Source organism: Hylaeus volcanicus, chromosome 8 (genome assembly GCF_026283585.1).
Source record: "Hylaeus volcanicus isolate JK05 chromosome 8, UHH_iyHylVolc1.0_haploid, whole genome shotgun sequence".
Classification (NCBI taxonomy): domain Eukaryota; kingdom Metazoa; phylum Arthropoda; class Insecta; order Hymenoptera; family Colletidae; genus Hylaeus; species Hylaeus volcanicus.
The window spans coordinates 9,631,070-9,652,183 of NC_071983.1; the positions used below are offsets into that span (position 1 = coordinate 9,631,070).

Genomic DNA, 21,114 nt, shown 5'->3' on the forward strand with positions numbered 1-21,114 from the left:
GCGAGTTGCGGCGTGTCCCTCCCGATGCTCGATGAATATCCGATGATTCACTCGCCGAAATAGCGAACAAATTCATTGGCAAGGACACCCGACGCTGTCATAACGAGCACTTCCGTTGCGTGCTACGCACTTTCACGAGTCATTGCGCTTCGTGCACTTTGTTTTCGCGCAAATTAAATATTAACCCATTGACTGCGGGACGATTTTTACTGAAACTTCTACGTGGCGTGGAAGTCTGAATTTTAAAAAAATATTAGCTTATAGGGAATGACATGATGTAACTTTTTTATACTTACGGTTTATTCATAGGACGTTTAGTTTCAGAGATAAGAATCGCAAACTGAGACCTTTTTCCTGAAATCTCCCAACGAACTTCCAACGAACTTCTAAATTTTCAATTTTTATTTTCGAACTAAGAATCCTACGAATAAACTGCAAATATAACAAAGTTTCGTATCACCATCCTCTGTAAGCTGATAGTTTTTAAAAATTGATTTATCGAATACATACGCCCTTCGCGGTCAAAAGGTTAAGGGACCGAGAGATCTCGCCCAGGCCATCGTTCGATACCATCGCGTCTCGAAAATTAAAATTTGAATTACAAAACGTATATTTTCAAATGAAGTCTATTCTCTGTACGACTAGGTCACGTGGAGACAAATTTAATTTACTTAAACTTCCTTTTAAGCTACCTTCAAGCACGCGAGCGAGATTTTTCGATCTTCTAAAATTATATTCAAATCGTGTCACGAGTGCTGGGATATATTTCAAGTGGATCCCAGCTTTTGAACTTTCTTCGGGCAAGCGAGCAAAAGATTCGCAGTCTCTTAAAATTGCATTCAAACCGTGCCACGAATGTTGGTGCATATTTCAAGAGGATCCCAACTTGGAGGAATCTTTGAACTTCGTTTAACAGACCTTCGTTTTCCGATACGCAGAGGGAGAAGGCTTTCTCCTGGTTGCGTTTCACCGATAAGCCGGCTGACGTATCGCTCTCGCGGCGAAGCGCCGGCAAGAGGCGATTATTCGTGCGGAAAGAGTTTCGAGGGAGAAAGGTATTTATAATTGACGTATCGGTGATACGGGGGCCCACGGTGAAAAGAGAATTTCTACCCGGGACTTTGTGGAAACGCGTACCACAGGAGACGCATCCATTAATCAGGAAACGAGCTGTGCATCGCGCAAATACGCCAGCCGACCCCAGCTTCGCTCGGCCGTGAGTGCTAATTATCGCATTTGTATGAGAAGCAAACACTCGGGGAGTCACTTGCAACGGCGCACGCTGCTCGCCAGGCGGAAAGAAAATCTAAATTATGAAAACTGTATTTCCACGTATCGATCTATACTATCTGACAGCGAACGCAAATATCGTACCGTGAAATAATACATTTACATTTTCAAATGAACCTTGATCCTAGTTTTATCGTTCGTTTCTTGTTTTCTCTCCGTTCCACGAGTTGAGCGGCAACGAGCTGAAAGCTCGAGCTGCAGAACAGTAAGGCAGTAAGTAAACAGTATGTCAGATTTTTGGTACCATTGTGGTATGAAGTTAAAGTTATCAATATCAAGGCGGATCTTATGCATTTGTGGCGCAAACTAATATTGAAAACAAAAAAAAAAATTGTCACGTCTGTAGAATATATTCTATTAACATTTAACCTAACCACGACCGGTTATTGTATATAAATTATATACAATTGTTTCATGGATTATTCGATTCAGTTACACGTAAAATATTTTTGCATTTAATTGAACAAACTGTCTTTAAGACTAGTCATTTGTTCCATCATGGTAAAAATAAATAAAAATGAACGTCGGTAGTTTTAGTGTTACTTAATATAATAATATTAATACTTTGTTTTGCATAAGTGTATGCACTCTATCGTGTTTTTTTAGCATGTATTTGTCACGACGTTTACATATCACCGTGCCTAAAACTCGCAGTATCGAATGGTACTGACTATTTCGTTATAGAAAATTCAAGACACGATAAACGATATATTAAACCATGAACAAGCTTCGTTTCTGTTTCCCAAACAGGGGAACATATAATATATCGGGAAGAAGGGATCGATGGACCCCACCGTGGTACGTGCTTTGTCCAAGTGAGCAGTTATCAGAAAAGTTTGGGAGACATCGGTCCAAGAGAGACGTCTCTATGGGCGGATAGCCGGGAAACAATTTACTCGGGAAAATGTTCGGCGAATGCGTCGAAGAAGACACCGGTGAAGGACGGCACACGGCATTAATAACCGTATCGAGGGAAAGCGGAAGAAGGGTCGGTGCCCGATTTACTTCGCCGCGTTCCCCATCCGTCAGGAGCACGTTGATTCGATTAGATCTAGCCACCAAAGAAACTGCCGAGTGGAAACTCAAAGGGGGACACGTTCCCGATTCGCCGACGCACGGTAACCGATCGAACCCAATCCCGGGTTAACCCTTTGATTAGCGTCGCCATTGAGATCGCGGAAAATTCGTTTCCATAAAATTTTAATTAGCGAAACCGATACTCCGCGGCGTAACCTCCTCGTCCATTGCGAACGGCGCTTCGGGTCGGATTAAATCTCACCGCTATTAAATCGAACAGGTAAATGGAACGCGAGGGTAAATACGACGGGGTATGTGGTCGCCATATGGTTCAACGTCTACATGGATCCACAATTCCACTAATCGATCGCGCTGTGTGGAACGAACCCAGGAAACGAGCGAAATGACCAAATGACGCTTAAATTTCAGATTTTTCAAAAAGTGGAGATAATCACATTTGATAAGTGTCTGTGGAAAGAAATTTGAAATATCCGCATCAAAATGACTGGCTTGGAAGGTTCGTGTCGACCATTGTTCTCGATATAAAATGTATCACAACACACGTAACGTAAATAAATCCTAGTAAACTTCTGAATAATACTACTGTTATCGATCTTTAAAATAATAATTACATCAAGAATACTCTAAAAATCAACATATCAACGATCGATTTCCTCGCAACGCATGTAAGTCTGGATGTATTTTAAATACGTTTCACGCGATTTGGAATCGTCTGGAAATGTAACTGGAAGAGTGCAGACCAAGCCAAGCGTTTCGAAGATAGGAATGAACGCGAGTTGCACTTTTGCGAACGCTTGCTAGCGTCGCAAATCTTTCGGCAATATTCGTGACAGGAGCGCGGAACAATACAGGACGCGGAGCCGCGCAGGATTCGCGTATCGCGACATATAAACTGCGAGTGTCGCTATAAAATGTGTCGGTGCGCCCTCCCCATGGACGGAGGGTCGCAGGAACGGCCACGTTTTCGCGCACAATATCAGTATTTTCCCTGGTGCGCGTTCGCGAAGGCAATTTGCTCGGCGGGCGATGCGCCAGCGGTTGGTCATTTTCCGAATTAATTTTCCAGAAAATAGACAAAGAACGCCGCGGAATTGGTGCGTCCGCGGCGACTATTAATTAACCGTGACGCTAGCTGCCAGGTACGGGCTCCATTTCCTTACTCGATCAAAAACGGCGAAACGGATTAGCCGACATTACCAACGTCTTGCGGTTATTACATTCTCCGTGACCTATCGTTCGTGTGGATATACGTGTGTTTAGGAACGATTTATACTTCTGCCAAGGCATATCTCGCGTTTATAGCTTGACTGTTATGTTCTTTTGTTGTCGCTGCTAAACAATTTTCTATGACGGTGTGCTGGTTAGCTCTATTATTATTTTTCTGGGAGAAATATGTCACATATAAGTCGTTCATTGCACAAATCGATAAACTCCACCTTTTGAAAAATCTGAAATTTAAGTGTCGAAGCACTTGGTATAGTCGTAACTTTTTAAATTTATAATAACATTCCTGAATAATAAAGATTAACACGATTAAACGATAACATTTTGTTGGGCATTGAATAATAAATAATTTATTTCAGGAATCACTTTGATCGGATTTTTAATCGATTTGTGTAACGAGTAATATTGTGTAATATTGTTTTTATACTGTGATACTTCCCCAACTCGAAGGACCTATAGAAGGAAACAGGAAGCAGGTCTTCCATGTAGTTGTCTTTTCACCAAAGTAATCAATAGTTATAATTTTTATTTTTAATAATTGTGGTAACCCTTACTTCGAATAAACAACGTTATCTATATAAGTTGTGAAGTTTATTTAAACGTGAAAACGTATGTACTCTGAACGGAAAGGCCTGCGCGAGACGTATCGGGTCAGACATCATAGTCAGACTTCCACATTCTACTTACTGGTAATACCGCATTCCCCTTAATGAGAGACTGTCCTTTCTCCCTGCGGTGCTTTTGTATTATTTTTGCCTCATCGTTAAGAAATGACAGCGTTCATTACACGGAGTGATTCCAGAAACTGGGACAAGCTATAAGTATTTTCCAAGGGAAAGTACAAAAAATATCTGAACCCGCGACGGGGCCTACCTCTCGACGAGCAATTTTTCTTACCGGTGCTAACGATACCTTGGTTGCTTTTTATTTTAATATTTCGTGTTGGGAAATTACTTCATTTCAGCAGACTAAACTGTCCACCCTAATAGAGTTAACCGATGAAGATGACTTTAATTACAAAACCATCCTAATCAAACACACAGATCCTACCCAAACATATCGAAATCCGATTTATCGAGACCTACGATCAAGTGCACGAACATCCGACAAGTTCTCAAAGATGAATCTCGATACAACAAATTTGAATACAAACTATGTCCAACCTATCTCCTAAGTTATCCTCTGCTCCTCTCTATCGCGTAACGTAGAACAACGAATTTCTGAGTCTCGATACAACAATCTTGAATGTAAACTATGTCGAAGCTATCTCCTAAGTTACCCTTTGCTCTTTATCACGCAAGGTAGAACAACGAATTTCTATAATATACAGTCAGTTCCATAAGTATTCATACCCTTTATATTTAATGAAAAAAAATAAATAAAATACTGGTAGCTAGTTTTGGCCTCGGCGCCCTCCCTTAAAGAAAATAGGTTTAGAACTACGTTTTATTAGTGATTTGCATGAATTTTTTTAGCAAAAAAGAAATGTATATAATTTAACGAAACTTTGAGAACATTGTATACATATATTCAAGTAAATATTGTAATTTTTCGGAAGTATTTCCTCGGAAAATATGGAAGATATTAGCCACCCTTCGATGGTCAAAGGGTCACCATCAAACGTAGCTGTTTTGCGTGCATTCTGAAGGCCACAGTTTTCATATGAAATCCCCTTAAATGATAGACTCCGTGTTCCCAAATCAATTTTCCATTATAAATCTGTACATGAATGAATTTCACACACGTATACATTTACGATTACAAATTGATTTAGAAATATGGAGCATTCATTTAAATTAAACAAATATCTTCCATAATTATAGAGGACACGAATACTTATGGGACTGACGGAATTTCCAATGCCTTTTTGCACAACGAAATCACCCTCTTTGCGATTCTACTATAATTCGAACACTCCGGCCAAACTGTGCCCCATTATTTACGTAGGAACGCGTACCCGCGACGCGCGCGCAGCATCTTGGATCGAAAAAGGTGCGCAAGCTCTTGGAACAATCATGGCAGCCCAAATTCTATTTCCCGGGCATAGGAAGCAGCAAGTTCGAGGCTCGAGCGCAAAGTTTAAACGCAATATTCACCGACAGCCTCCTCTCGCGAACGAAATTGGCTCGCCCCGGTTTCAACTACTCAAACAGCCAATCGAGTCTCGCGTTCGTCGAACGGTTTCGATTTGAGAAATGCGCTGGTCGATAACAAATAGCGATTTCGTTACTAAGCCCAACTTTTCATCGAGTAGGGCGATGCACGAGATACATGTACTACGCGGAGACGAAAAGTTGGCCAGCGAGTCTGATTGGTAATGGTATAATCTATGAGATTACATTGTTACCAATCAGACCCGCTGGCCAACTTCTCGTGTCCACGAAGCGGTCGTCGCGGAACCATGACACGTTCCTGAGAGTGATATATCTTATTATCTGATGAATCGAACCACGAGGCCGGACCAGAAAAATCTTTGCGGCCAGAGACTGGGATCCGCAGCGTCGAGACGCGCGCAGCTCGCGAGTCGAAATGGGCCGAATCTTATTCGAATTAGGGAAGGAAAAGCGTGTTATGCATTTTTCATGAAATATCCGATAAAAGCTAAAACCCGTAGTTGTTTATGCTAGCGACTCGTAGAAGGTAGAATCGAGGGCTTCTAGAATATCTTCTACGCTATGTAAAATACGGAAAACCGTGTATACCGAGTTTCGAGAGTATTAATTCTGTTATTTATCCGTATTCGTTCGAGCTATAAATGCAAACGAGGAAACTTTCTGTAAAGGAAAGGAGCGTTCGCGATTCAATGGCTCCTTCGAAACCGAAAGAAACTCAAGGAATTCTCCGCATCGAAAGCAGGTTTCAACGTTTCGCGAAAATTGAATAGAACGGGGGACGAGTGTCCGTCCGACACTTTTGGCGATTCATTTCCGGTGACGCGACACCGTCGACTGCAAACTGGGACAGTGGTCCAAGTGGATCTTACCGGAGATAAAGAAGGGCCACTTAACCTCCAGTTAACGAAAAAGCTTCTCAAACGTGTCGCATCCTTGACACCATAGACGCCCTCGTATTATTATCCCTCTTTGTTTTCCTGGCATTCGAGATCACGGGGTCGACACAACGCGATTCATGCCGTATTTTTCGAAACCCTTTTTGTACACAATTCGCGACAAGATGGCGTACGCAATAATTTTGTTCGTTAAGTGGTTAGAAAGAGGCTCTGTATAACCGTACACCCCTGTCCATAAATATGTGGACATCCGCCAACTTCCATGAATATTTAATATACACCGTAAATTATTATTCTAAAATGTGTACTATATACTAGTATTATTACTGCAAACTAAATACAGAAACATAAATGATATTTACTGATACATTCGTAACATTTTTTAGATGCTTATTTAAGGAATCGCGCAAGTACTTATGAACGGGGGTGTATAAGTAAAGCCAGAAATATTCAGCCTATGATACGAAGGTATAATTGCATTTCGACTGTCTAGAGTTACGTTCAGAATTATTGATATGAATTCTTTGCACTCGAACTTTTTTAAAGTATAAGGTCATGTAACTCTAAGTAAATCTAACTCTAAACGAGCAAAAATTATATTGGCTCCATGCCACGATTAAAAAGATATTTAATTACCTTCTGAACGTATCGATACCATCGAAGGTAGTGCTAACCTCGGCGATTATCGACCGTTAGAGAAAATCCAATGCGCTTACTTACCTGAAACAAAAAGATATACAAATTAAATACAAATCTCGTTGGTATACTTTGGTAGATATTCAAAAATTGTGTATTACAGTCCTCGTCGGGTCAAACGTATACGATGGCTAAATATTAATGTATAAATGTGTTTACCCAGACCTAATCTATTCAAAGTCAAAATGCCTTTTGCGATCGAGGCATTTTTCTATAGAATCGAATCCAGTCCATTCTTATAATAAATTTCTGTATAATCAAAAAGTTATAAGTTAAAGATATAAGTAAAATTGAAATTGTACGTTCAAAAAAAAACCCTTTAAAATTACATACGTCGCCCTGGATGCGCCACTCGAGCGCAAAGGGTTAATTTCATACTAACCCACTTCAACACTTGAACGCCCTACGTTTGACCTAAAGAAGCCCATCGAACGTCAAATTTTCCCTGTCTTTCTCGAAAAGTTGTCCACCGCGAGGAGGTAAGAAATTTCCGAGCTGATATTTGCCCGCTCGGAATCGATAAAGCGTGGCTTCCGGGAAAACGAGGATCGCGCGGTTATTTTTAGAGGAAACAGCTGTCTGCGAAAACACCGGGGAACGGCGATAAGTCGTATCTCGGCGTTCGCCGAGAGATCGCGGATCGATCAAACGCGACAAGATAAAACTGTGCTCTAGGAGACAGTGGAACGAGAGGTTTTCGAGAGCACGTCGGGGAGGAAGGAGTGAGTAATTGGAGAGGGCGCACGAGCGGGTAACTTTACGAAATTCGAGCGTAGAGCGGGAAAGAAGGGGGTCCTGGAGAACGGTTCCGCCATAAATCAAACGACCCTCTTCAATTTCGCAGAGGTAGCGGGCACGGTGCGTCTCCTCCCTCGAGTCCAAGTGTTTCCCGTTTTTTTTTTTCACGGGACGGCCTTGGTCGCGCGGGCTCCCTAAAATCGGCAGAGCTGCAAGCTCGACGATGGATCGATAAAGGTGGCTGCCCCGAGCCGCCAGACATTATTCGGATTCCGCGAATGCCGCCCACGGATCTCGATTCCCGCGTTGCTCTCGATTAAATTAACCCGACGCTATTACGCGGCGAAATCGAACGCGTGCCACGAACGATCGGCCAAAAATCGAACTCGGAGTTCGTTCGATGCTTGTACGAACGATTTCATTGCATTATGTATTTTAAGGGTTGATGATGTTCGTGCTTGACCTCAATGAGAAGGAAAGGAGGGATTGGAGAATCTGTCTCGTCCCATCGAGTAGCGATGAGAGAGCTAGGTCAAGGAAAAAATATTCTATGGCCCATGTATTACCATCGGGATAATTCCGCCACGGGGGGCTGTAGTGGAAAAGCTTTTACTCAGTAAAAATCTGACACTACCCCCAACAACATTTGGGGGGTGTCTTTTAGAAGATTTTCCCCTCCACCACGCTAATAAAGAAACAAAGGCAAGGAAAGAATGGAAACATGGTCTTCAGACATGAAGTGTAATAAGTAGTATAACCCTATGCACTCGAAGTACTGCTTGGTAACATTGATAAACTTGGCATTATACTGAAAACTTGACTCTTTAGCGCATCAATAATATATTGCACCAAAGATCGAACTGCTGGTGCTCGCAAGAAGAACGCAAGGCCTTCGAGTCACCAATTTCTTTCGAACTTTAGTCAGATTTCAGTTTCGCAAGTGCTTTCATGTTCGATTGACCTCGGCATTTCCTCATTTGCAAACAAACTAAAAATGTCCAAGCTGCTGTACCCTTCAGCCAAGTAATTCAGGCTATTTCAACCCTAACGACGAGGGGGTTGCAGACGGTCACGCGCGCGTAACCATGCATCGGAGCCGCAGTACCGTCGATTCGAATCCCGCGCGCATGCTTTGGCACAAGTTATTTTAATACGGATCTGTCCGTGTGTGTGCCGAGAACGAGGGAAATTAATGTATTAATATAGAGTACAAAAGTGCTACCGGAGCCATAAATCGAAATTGCTGTTGCGCGAATCCCACGTGAACCGGACTATCTCCCGAGGTTTATTGTTGCCCGAATGTGGAGTGCGAATCGATGCCAAACTCGTGAAATTACATCGTTAGCCCCCACCTCGAACGAAGCCTCAAGTTTCGAGTGCCGAAACACTTTTCTTAACCTTGGAATAAATCAATCTTCGGTGTACAGCGATCGAGATTAAAGGGTTGGTAAAAGTAAAAGCTGCGTTGGAAGAACATCGATCTACTTGCTCGCGCACGCAACTTTGGTCGACCCTTCGTTCTTTATCATTTTTCGCGATACGAATCACGAGTTATCAAACGAATGATTGATGGGTGAATTATGAGCGAGTTTAAGCCATTCACTGTTGGGCTTTAGAACGTTTTGCTCTGGGAGCCAGGATAATATTTAAATGCTGATATAATACGTAGTAATAAAGAGTAGTCAGCAGTGAATGATTAAAATGAAGAAATTAAAAATTTCTATAAAATTCGGAAATGAGAATGTTAGAAATTTTTTAAGACTTAGGTATTATTTTAAATTTTATAACATTACATTTATTTATCCCTTTAAAGGAATCTACATTTCTTCCGAAAATATGTACGTAGCAAATCAAATGAACAGGCACATTACTTAGTAATATATACGGAGCCAATTATAGAACCGCTAGTTTGCGAATAGTATGAATATTTTAATTACCAATTGCCGTTTGCAACCCGCAAGAAATAGCCGTCTGGCGCGCCTGAAATCAAACAATTAATTTTCCAATTGGAATTGAAATCCAGCCTGGCGATTGCAATTACAGTTAATTGCGATTAATTTTTCAACTGTTCGTGCGAGCGATTAAAAACGTAATTGATTAATGCCCGACACTGGTTCCCAGCCGTGTTCCGCGAATTGGAACATAAATCGAACGATACGAGACGTATCTACCCGCCGCTGCATTCCCGGCCTCGTTCGTTATCGATGTACGATGACCGCGGCAACACGCGAGCCACCGTATCGATTGCCACCTTCCGCGAATTCGAGTCAGTCTCGTTTTCACAGGTGGTTGCGACGAGATTAAAGGTGAGTGAGGTCTTAATACCCGACACCGTCGAAATGATTTTATGGAAACACACCTGTACGTGCGAGCAGAATTCACCCCCTTCAATCACAGTGTGTATCCAATTTCGAGCAATTTATAGAGTTGTTGGTGATACACTTGTGATTATGGTCATCATCCAACCCTTTACATTTCGAAGTATTCTCCAGCTCTGTCTTCAGCTCTTAATACTTTAATAGTAATACAGTATTGTCTCGAAATAAGCAAGGTATGCTATTCGAGACAATACTTCGAGGTATGCTATTCGGCTTGGCTTTGTTCCGTAGATGTACCAAAATCAACAACAAATCTCTGGTTCGTGATAACAAAAGTGCGCGTTGTTCCGAAATATCCTACCAAGTCCCTCACACTTTTAGGGAGCACGCAAGGAACATTTTTCACTAATTTCGTTTTTCCAGGACGCGTAATCTTTTGCACGGAAAGGCCAGCCAGAAGGTTAACGCGAGGGGGTCGGAATGAATTTACGGGCCAACGTTAGAAATACAGTAAGCCCGGGATAATTTTGCGCCGTAGTATTTCGTGGACAATCCCGTCGAATCTCGCGGCCAAGCCGCGCCGGGAGAAATGAAATTTTTAATCTCGCGAGTGTGCCGCGTTGTAAACTGCCGCGAATGCAACGCGTCCGAAGGGAGAACGACGTTAATGAAAATCCACCTGGTCGTTATAAATAAGAAAATTTCTCTCGCACCGTTGAACGAACGGGCTCCGCTCGATCCTGGCTAATTACGTTTTAATCCGACTAGTGGCTCGCTTTCTTCCGAGGAAAAATGCTGAGAGATCAAAAGGGAGAGAAAAAACAAAGCGGAACAACGGAAATGACCGGATGCCGGGAGCTGGATAGTGCTGTATTTCATATACAGGGTGAGGCAGCTGAACTGTAAACTGTGTTCGTAAACGTGCACACGGGATAGGAACCCCGCTGATACGTTGCGTGATACTTAAGTAAAGACTTAAGGGGAGGAAATAGGTTTAGGACTACGTTTTTTTAGTGATTTGCATGAATTTTTTCATCAAGAAAGTAACGTATATTATTTAATGAAACCTTGAGAACATTTTTTATATATATTCAAGTAAACAGTGTAACTTTTTGGAAGTATTTCGGAGGCCAGCATCGAACGTAGCTTTCATTCATATAAAAGAAAGACATGTCTTTAAAGTAAATTTAAATCCCCAACGATTTCAGATGAAAACTGAAAACTGAAAAGTTTCGGAGAGCCTACTTAGCTTTTTTGTGTAAATTTTAATAAGCCTTGCGTTATGGATACGGCGTAATCTCGATGGTATGATCGGTTATCAAAATAAAAAAAGAAACTCGTAAGAAGATGTAATACACACGCGTGTGCGCTTAAAGTGAATTATAATTACGAATGCATCGCGAATTACACGAATCCAAGCAAATGCAATCGGACTACAAAAGGCTATACAAAAAATAGACACAAAGAATCACGAGTAACCGTATCCGCATTGTTCGAGAGCCGACTGCATACACACGAATCCCGCATCAAAACTATGAGAATTAGTTCCGCTATTTTTGTTGCTCGCTTGAGTGGACTAGTACACCAGCGTGTAATCCACAAACGGCAAGAGCTCATGTGCGACGGCGCGCATCGAGCCTCGTACTAACATCACGGATTATTAAGTTCGAGGTATTGCTCAAAGTAGCCGCCGCGCCGAATTCTGCGGCGACATGCGTCTTTTCGAGCTGGAGATGGGAGGCTAAATTCCTATCTTGATACAAATATCGAGTAAGAATAAAAAAAAACCAACAGCTGCTCATCCGGTTGGTCGTTGAATGAAAATTCACTGCTTTTCATTAACTGTGTTTATAAAGGACTATGGTTTAGCCTCGTAAGGATTAGATTCACGTAAAGTATACTTTTATCCGGCAGTCTACTTTCATTATTTTTGTATATGTTAATCTTTGAGTAATTTCAACTTTTACTATCACAGGCATAAAAGTTAGAAGGGAGAAAGGGAAACGAAAGAGTTAAGAACATCCTGAGTTCCAGGACTGTATACAACAGGAACGAGAAGTGAATCGAGGGAAAGATGGTCGTTGCCTAGTACTGGAAAAGCGACATAAAAGCGAGGGTTCCAAAGAAGCCTACAAAACATTAATTCTAAATGATAGCTTCTGTGAACCAGCAAGATTATCATCCCCCGGATAGATAAACCGCTCAGCGGAAGAAACCTGAATAATTCTCTCTAACTTGGTTTCATTCGTCGAATAGAATGTTTGCTCATCTCCAACCGAAAGAAGAACCTTCCTCCGTCCGTTTCTCATTACGAGATTTCTAAACGTTTCCAGGAGGAATATCGAGGCCGACGGACTCTTCCGCCGAGTCGAGTACTTTTCTTTTTACAACTTCGGTCGCGATTAATCCGGCGTTGTCGCAAAGACGGGGTAATCGAGCACGATCGAACACGGTCGACGAAAAGCGAAACAGGAAGGCGGAAATGGGTGAGGTACGATCTCGCGGTCGGATTATTAAATTTAATACGGCCAATTACTCGAAGGGAACGTGTCAACCGCGAAAGCTAATAGCCGCGGGCGATGGAGTCGTAAGGACCTCGAAACCGCGCGTGCTATGTCTTTCGCGTATAGGCGACCGTTCTAACGACGCCGTTAAATCAGACGGTCGAGTCATTATTAACTGAGGACAGATCTAACGGCCGACCGCGACAAGCTATGCACCGAGAATACGCGCCGACGACGCGCCCACGAGACTCGCCGCACCCGACGGTTATTATACACCTTGTTACATTTTTCATCGAGAAAGATAATGCTAATGCTGACGGTGACCGGGAGAATCTCACACGCGGGAGAATAGCAACAGAATTCAACCGCGTTAGAATTTCTGATTAGATTGAAATGTGACTAGCGAAAAGAATACAATTTTGTTTAGTATCATTGGTATGTATCTTATCTGTTCGACGATGGCTACAATATAGATGTTACAGCGTAATTTATGGGATTGCACAAATGACTAGAATTCTAGCCTGACCCAAACCTGGACTTTGCTATAACATTCATGAATTCCGATGATGGCCTTAAAAGTTGGCATGGCCTGTTTTGCAACTGTTTTGCCCCCGGGCCGGATTGGAAAAATGAATATTTTACCTATCCTATCGGGCACAGATGAGTATGAAAGCTGTAAGTCCTTATAAGGGAATCTTTTATAAAAAGAAGTATCGAGAATTCATTCGATTAATTACTAGAAGTTGAGTGCTAATATTAAAAAATTGTTCGCGCAAACAGTCGAAACGTAATTCAATAATACACTGAATGTAGCGCTGAATGCTTCCAACTACGACGTATCAAATAACCCACTCAAAATATGATAATGATAACACTTTCCCAAATAATTCAGCAATCAGGCGGTTACAGAAAAAAAAGAGATTCTCTATTTCCGATTGATTAAATAATTTCGCAATAGTCTCGATTTTCATATTTCACCAAACTACTCCATATATATCCGCGTTCCCAAAGATTTCCGCGGCGCGCTCGCTCAGCGAGAAATTAAAAGAATGCAACCAGCTCGAACGGCGAAGAATTACCATAGCGAGACGCGAGCGACTCGGATGAGCGCGCTAGGGGTAGTTCGCTAGAAAATCGATAGCCAAGTATGTGTGTTAGTATTACATATTTGAGGCGGGTAGCCGTGCATTCCCGGGCGTCACTCCTACACGTTTTCCGCCGTTGTGGCGCGTTCGAGCTAGTCGCGTTAAAAGGGGCATTCCGCGCGACTGGACAGAGCCAAGCGACTCCCTGGGCTCAGGTAACGTTCGAAACGCCGTCGCGTTGCGACGATATCGCACGGAATTCGTGACCCTCCGACGCCCACCAAACGAACATCCTCGTTTCCCCGCGTTTGTTTCAAACGAACGGTGAAACGCGATGGAAAAGTCGTTTTCGCGAGGGAAACTCGTCGATTCGAAAGCTCGAATAATCAGATATTCGCAGACACGTATCGGGTAATGTATTCGAACACGCTCTTTAACCCTCTTCACGCCCTTGGACACATACGTGGACGTTTGGTTTTTTATAATTATGATTACTGTCAATAATAAAAAGAAGAAAAATTTGATAATAAGAAGAGGTTAAATGAAAGAATAATGTCGACACTCTAATTCCGTTCTTTTGAACATCTTTCTATCCTAACTGTAACCCTTTGCACTTGGGTCTCCCCTATGAAAAGACGTCATAAGTCTAACAAATTTTATTAGTGACACTACTGCAAACATAAATCATTTTAAAAGAATTTATCATCGAGTCTAACAATATCACAAAAGACACGTTTCCAAAGTCAGGCCATTTTATGTAATGCTATTCCTGCTCGCACGTTTTGTAACGAGATGGGGCAGAGTACAAAGGGTTAAATTTTAATCCAATATACTATGAACGGGCGATGACTCTATCGACGGTTAATCGAGGCAGGTTACATGAGAAGGAATTATGATTGACAGGGAAAGTTCGAGTCGACGATGTAGGTGGTCGTTAGAGACTTGCTCCTTTTGCGTCGATGAGTCGCGGATTTCTTGAATGACAGATGATCAGGAGTTTACGATGGCGCCTGTAGAGACTCGGGACGACATTTCACGTTATAATTATGCAAGTTTCCAGGGAAGTTGGACATTTTTTAAGAAAAGTGAAAAGACGTCAGTGAGATTGCGATCGAGGCCAAAGTTAACTCTAACGCCAAAGACCATGTGACATTTTAGCAACGCGTGGAAGTTAGAAAATCTGGTGATCGAGGCCAAAGCTAACTCTAACGCCAAAGACCATGCGACATTATAGCAACGCGTAAAAGTTGGAAAATCCGACTCGAAACTCCACGCACACTGTGTATTGTTTTTCATGGAATTTGGAGAGTCTCGGAATTCCACGAACATGAGGTCCAGTGAATCTTGCGCAAAAAAAAAAGGTAAAGAAAATTTGAAACGAGAACGTAAACACAGGACGTAATGCCAGCGGGGTGCCATGTTCGACCGAAGGAAGTCTCCTACGCGGATTTATGCCGTTCAGGGAGTAATTGGATCGGTCGTGTTTACAAGATCGCATTACGTAAACCTTCCGTTATTCCGGTAAGGCCTATAACGTCGCGTCCGAACTCTATTTACGCGTCCCTTTCCTCCCGTCCTGTCGCCGTAAAAACGTTTCTTCGCCGCGCAACACGTAGCCCCACCCAGGAAACTGATAAACAAGAGGTCACTCTATCCCCATGACTTCAAGAGATCGAAGGACGTCGTTAGTATAAAACGGAGTAAATTTATTACAATTTTTCGAATTTTCCATCGACATGATTCACTTCTGATCCACGAGGAACAAGATTTAGCAATAGGCTGCTTTCAAATTCAAGCAAATCTATTTCTATGTCAATTATCGGCAAAGTTTTTAAGTTTTTCCGAAGAAAAGTATTGCCTAATAACCCATAAACATGCCTAGTATTTAATTCAGTAACTACCTAAGTCGACAAAATTCCATTTCGTTCGGCCTACAAGAGTATCTGCCCGTAACTCGCACCTTCGAAAAAGCACTATTAACATTTCAATGGCCGCTGCTAACGTAGACGTAACCCACCGCGTTAACGAGATCATATTGTCTCTTTGTCGAGAAACAGTCGGTTACGAAGAACTAAATTTAACAATTTTCGCCGAGCAGTGGCGAGTAACGGGGCGCGATCAAGGAGTTAACTTGACAGTAATTTGTATCAGAATCACAAAGCGAGCCTGACGAACGCGTCTCGCCAATTCCCTAGCAAATTCTGAAACCGATTTCGCGTAATCCACCCGCGCAACCGTTGCCAAAAGAACTCGTTACGCGAATTAACAAACGTATGCATTGCTCTTACACGCGACAGAGTGACGTAACCGTACCTACTTCTTTAATTTTATTTATTTAACGGTTGCACACTCTTTGGTGGAATGATAATTAACAGACAAACGAAGGAAACACTTGCGTTCTAAGAAACAAGGCGAGACATCGAGAATGACGTGTTCCTTTTTGTCTCGATCATCGTTAGAATCTACAAGAGAAACGCTTGTATCGTCAAACTTGGATGGGTTTGTCGATTTATACAGTTGGAGTTATCGTAGATTGAACGATACGTCTCAATGACAAATACGGAACGATTTCTCCTTCGCTTGTTGATAAGTTTGGACTGCCTATTCTTTTAACGACTTAATACTCGTTAAAAACCACCATTTGTTTACTATAAAGATACGAGCGCTACAATAATAGTGGGTCTTTATCTTTACGAGATTGTTAGAATTGTTTCTATATTCTGGAAACACGTATCTCTAAAGGGGATTTGTAGAGCCAGCAGTAACGTTGCGTAACAAAAATATTTGTTTCTGGAATTTGTTTTACTTGAGGTAATCGAGAAGAAAGGCATTTTTACCTTCACCTAGCGTTAGACGTTTAGGTTACACGGAGCATCAAATCGATTAATTTATTCCGATGTGTCTGTTTTAGTAGACGTATGTTAATAATGATAGACAAATGAACAATATTCGATATTAAGAGCTTCTTTCGAAGCATATTTCGTCACCAATATCCGTGGTATGATGTAAACGGGCAAATCTAATTGAAAGGAATTGCTGGCCAAAGAGCGAGCGGATTACAGCGAAGCCTAGGAGCGTTCTCCTCGAAGGTCGCCTTCATTTTGCTCGGACGAACGCGATTTCACGGTCGATCGAGTTCCGATGGTCAACGCTCATACGTTCATTAGCGGTCGAAACGAGCAGCGAGAGGTATGCCAGCGTTCTAAGGTTCGGGAAAAGGGGAAACGAAAGCGCGGAATGTCTCGCTTACTGATCAAATTTCCGTTAGGGATACTCGCACTTGAATCACCTCTACCAATATTTACGTTTCTTTAGCTCGAGCGACTGCCTGCCGCGAAAACAATATCTTCCAACGAGTTCAAACTTTCAATCAGTACTTCAAAAACTTTTATATTTCTCATCGTATCGTATCCAATTTTCATGAAAATATCATCGAGACATGGATGAGATTTTCCGAGTCCATTTTTAACAACTCGTAAAATTTTCAGAAATAATTTGAATAAATTGTATTTTATTCGCGCAGATACGATCTTCCTTTTTGAATACCAATAGTCGTCATTATAAATAAATAATTGAAATCAGTCCGATCGAGGTTGCGATTGTATTCAGCTTATACTGATAAGATGCCGTTTCCCGAGAATCGATATCAAAAATTGATACCAAACACGTGCTAGATATAATCGACGCGCAACGACACTTTTGCGTAGATACCGAAACGGTTCGATAGAAAGCGACGGTTTTTAACTCGGAACCGACACGGAAGTAATTCCATTACTGACCGACGGTCGGGATTTTTGTATCGATAAGCGAGACACCATCGTGGATCGTTCTCAAGCGACCATCGATATCGAATCGGCCCTGCGAACGCGACCAACGCACCCCGAATTACTCGTGAAAGGACTCGTCCTACCTCGTAAATATCGATCCTCGTTTCCCTCGTAGGAGCGGCACTCGCATCGAATCGAAGGCAGCGGAGAGACGGGCGACGGCAGCCAACGTTGTCCAGCAACCGTAGAAACTCGTAGAGCGGGAACAGACGTCGAACTTCGGACTCCGAAGCTTTTCTTGTCTCGACGGTCTCGTCGTTCGAACAGGGACACGTGGTCGAGCGGCGGCGGACGAGACTTTATCAACGATATCACAGAGGAACTGCACCCAGCGTAACACAACAAAAGAAACGGAGTCGTGGAGGCGACCGCTCGTTTCTCACATTAAATCACCGCGATACGATCGCTTAGTCGTTTGTGTTCCCCCCGCGGTTCGACTCGACCCACGTACACCTAAGTTTTCGAGGAGTGTGCACTTTGAACGCAACGTTCCGTACCCGGGAAAGTTTGCACGGACGCACGCGTCGATGGCACCGTGTCGAGATATCGTTTCCCGACGATCGTCGATTTTTTCAGGGATTCCCGATGCGGCGACGAGAAACACCGACTCACAGAATACGTTCAGGACGGAGAACGGGAAAGCATGCGCGACAGACGAACGGAGAAACGGAGCGGGTGGACGAAACGGACGCGGTTCGCACCCCAAAACTTATAGAAAGACGCGACGCGTGTCAAGTGCCACGCACGACTGATCAACCAAAGGGAAGTTCGGGGCTGGCGCCTGCGCGACCCGACCTTCCCCCACCCACGCGTTTTTATCGGGGTATCTATTCGGTCTCGCTCCCTCTCCGGCGCTCTCGCCCTCGGTCGTCCTCGCGCGCGGTCGACGCACCCCCTCCATCGCGGCCAACCACCCCTCCGACGATCAGGCTATCTCGGGACGATTCGTGATATCCTCCTGCCGGGTAGAGTGCTCCCTTGAACCGTCGCGTTAACTCCGTTTACGAGCGTTCTCTTCTTCATCCGACTGCTTCTCCAATTCGCGATCTTCCGCATTTTGGTTGTACGTCGCTCTAATCCAGTGATTCTTTACCGTCCGAAGCTCGAGACACTGTCTAGAATGGTCGTTAACAATCTCTTTTTACCACAAGCCACCTTATACGGGGTAGTCTGGTGGAGCCAGTGCACCACCCTTTCGAAACAACGTCGTTAAACGAGAATTAAACTACCATTCTGATAATGTCCATCCTGTACAAAGTGTTGTACTGCTTAGAAAACGCTAATTTAATTAAAGAAAATAAAATTTATTTGGTCGAGACGAAACTAACGGTAATTTTACTTGATTACAGATACGAAGGACAACATAAACATGTAAAACAAAAAAAAAAACAAATTTACGATACAATTACCCTAATGAAGACGTTACACATCAACAGCTTAATTTTTTCCTATAGGGACTTCCTAATTGACTTTACTAATGAACTAGATCGATTAACGTATCCAAGAACGTGTAACTCCACTTACAGAGAAGAACACACTCGACTGTTTTATGTCTTCCACGTGTATACTGACGAAAAACCCAGTAACATTAAATTATGCCCCCCCTCGAAACCGTACGACATTCGTCTGAACTAATTTCCGATAAAGGTATTACTTGCGGAGTTACCGAAGTGGATTCAGTGAGCATCGTGCAAAAGTTCTCGGACAGTTATTTTTCTAGCCACTCTATATGGTGGAAGTCCTTGTGCTCTTGTGCCACTCACTTCGTTATATTTTAATTCTCTATTATTGAACATTCGTCTTTGTTTTACCCCTCTAAAGGAAACTTAGAAATGCAACCGCAAGGAAACTTTCGCGTTACGTTGTATATTCAAAGATTTACTTAGCACCCTGTCTTCGGGGCTTTGCAAGACCCGAAACTTGATTATTGTCCACAAAATCTATTTATTCGTTGCGTTGGTAGATGATGATATAGATGCAACAATTACGAAGATGACGGTTTTAACATATAGAAAGACCGAAGTGTCGATTCACGCCTTGAGTCTATTTATCTCGCCTTTAGTCTGAGCGATAAGTCGCAAATCAAGGATAGGTGCAAATATTTGTCTGCGATGTATCGAAAATTGAATGACTCATTCAGTTCGTTGCAATTTCCAAGTTAGAACTTGAAACTCAAGAAATTTACACCCTCTGACTAGGCTTGAAAGCAAATAATCGACACTTTGCCTACCCAACAGATGGTCCATTTCGAGTGCTTCGCGTATCTTCTATAATTCGATCGAGTCTCTTGCATTCGACTGGACCAATGGAAACGTATACGAGCTTCGAAACTCATAAATTTCCTCAGTCTACTTCTCCGATGCAATGAAAAAATCAATCGCCTCGAGGAAAAACGACAAGGAAATACCAAAACGAACACGTTACGGGTCTAATAATACGCTTGGATCGTTATCACGCTCGAGACGATACGAGTCCCGTTCCGAGGCGGCATTCCTGCGGAATTACGCGCTGATAAAAATATCCGAATAACCTATAGGCGGTCGCGTATCGCGACGACGCGATCCTTTTTCTGGAAGTCGGGAGATACATTGTTTGCGAAGAAACACGCGCAGTGATCAACTGTTCAAACACTGACACGGTTTTCGCGTGCCATAGTTCGCGGTACACGCGATAAAGGCAGAAAACGAGGGGAAAGCCCGTGATGTTTAGCGAATGATCGTAAGGCAGTCCTTTGACAACGAAGAAACGGGAATGTTGGATATCGGTTAGGGGTGGGCCGATTTTTGTATCAGTTTATCTATGGATGAACATGGCGCATATTATACACACGTCTCATCGTATATATTGTAGGAGTCCCTACGAAAAATAAGGCACGGAGATTCGAACCCACGATCTTCGGATCCACAATCGATCGTTTTTCCTACACGATCAATTCCGCACCCTGCTATTCGTGTTTTTGTTTGAATTCTTACTCGTGGGGAGCGCGATATTACAACATTATCTATACGATATCTTCATGAGAGTATTTATAAAGAGATTGCTTAGAATTTCTAAGTCTCTTGTTAGCAATGGTTAATTTTTTAGAAGTTTCTATTATTTGTCAATAACGAGTTCCAACGACCCAACAATAATCGAGGTTCCGTCGTGCCGTGTTTGGCGCGAGGAAGCAAAAAGTGGAGGCCGTGTAAGAGGAAGAGATCGTTGAGGTAGATCACGAAAGGTGGAACGACCATAAAGCGAGTCGCTCGACCGAGAAATGAAATGTATCGGCCGACAAAAAATCGAACGACATTGGATCACCCGAAGAGTTTGCACCTGTGCGACCAGGTAAGGCCGATCTCTCTCTCTCTCTCTCTCTCTCTCTCTCTCTCTCTCTCTCTCTCT

General features: G+C 42.8%; 1 protein-coding gene across 5 annotated transcripts in view; it reads right to left on the bottom strand.

Annotated features, from left to right (window-relative positions):
- The window catches only part of LOC128880933 (stress-activated protein kinase JNK), a 127,620-nt gene that overhangs the window by 81,655 nt on the left and 24,851 nt on the right, over window positions 1–21,114 (bottom strand). For 2 of the 5 annotated variants that reach the window (XM_054131519.1, XM_054131514.1), the window contains exon 1: window positions 17,814–18,485. The exons of the other annotated variants lie outside the window; for them this stretch is intronic. The gene's annotated coding sequence lies outside the window, so the exon portion shown is untranslated. Of the gene's footprint in view, window positions 1–17,813; window positions 18,486–21,114 lie in introns of those variants that run through there. 5 annotated transcript variants of the gene reach the window in all.